This window comes from Octopus bimaculoides, chromosome 28, assembly GCF_001194135.2.
Source record: "Octopus bimaculoides isolate UCB-OBI-ISO-001 chromosome 28, ASM119413v2, whole genome shotgun sequence".
Classification (NCBI taxonomy): Eukaryota; Metazoa; Mollusca; class Cephalopoda; order Octopoda; family Octopodidae; genus Octopus; species Octopus bimaculoides.
Genome location: NC_069008.1, coordinates 16,469,011 through 16,470,006, shown reverse-complemented (window position 1 = coordinate 16,470,006; position 996 = coordinate 16,469,011). Strand labels below are relative to the sequence as shown.

The 996-nt window shown below is 37.4% G+C and overlaps 1 protein-coding gene across 2 annotated transcripts in view; it reads left to right on the top strand.

Annotated features, from left to right (window-relative positions):
* The window catches only part of LOC106883489 (zinc finger protein 62 homolog), an 8,072-nt gene that overhangs the window by 1,777 nt on the left and 5,299 nt on the right, over nt 1-996 (top strand). The window lies entirely within an intron of this gene.

Below are 996 nucleotides of genomic sequence, written 5' to 3'. Positions count from 1 at the left end.
TTTTTTTTTTTTTTTTCAACTTCCCAACCGATTTTGGCCAATTTCTTGGTTTAAAAATGATGGGAGAATCCTTTTATAAATATAGGGTAATATATTCTACAAGAATATGGAGTGTATGTGGTCATGTGTTTAACCCCTAAAGGCTCTGAAACGGTGCATCAAAATATAGTTGGAAAAAAGTCCCAATCGTCTTGATTCTAAACTTCACCTTTAAATCACAATTTGTTTTGTTGTAGAAAATGTATTCACAAGAATTCCTATGTATGTTTAAAACTAAATTCGGGCCTTTTAAACAAAAAAATCAAATGGCGGAAGTAAAGAATACGTACACCACCCGTTTTCGGCATAACAAAATTCCTAACCCTAAACACCGGGTGTACGTGTTCTTTACTTTCGCCAATCAAGCACCACTGGTTGATGTATGGAAAACCAAGTCAGAATTTTGGAAGAAGTGTCTCAATAACAAACTACAATTTCAGTAATTTAAAATGTAGAAAACAATATTAACCTTTTTTTTTGTTTTTCGTTTGTAATTGAAGAAAGTAAATGCATAATTAGACCAAATTATGTCACTGGTTTTTCCAGTCTCTTTGACATAGAAACTTTGTGTCGCAGTAGAACCATTGCTCTATGTAAAACAATGTATCTATGAGAGAAATGAAAAATTATGTATGTAGGATTGTTCCGGGTTCATTCCCACTGCCTGGCGCTTTGGGCAAGTGCCTTCTACTATAGCCTCGGGCCGACCAAAACCATATGAGAGGATTTGGTAGACGGAAACTGAAAGAAGCCCGTCTTTTTATATATATATATATATGTGTGTGTGTGTGTGTGTTTCTCCCCCAACATCGCTTGACAACCGATGCGCGTGTGTTTACGTCCCCGTTACCTAGCGGTTCGGCAAAAGAGACCGATAGAATAAGTACTACGCTTCCAAAGAATGTCTTGGGGTCTATTTGCTCGACTAAAGGCGGTGCTCCAGCATGGCCGCAGTCA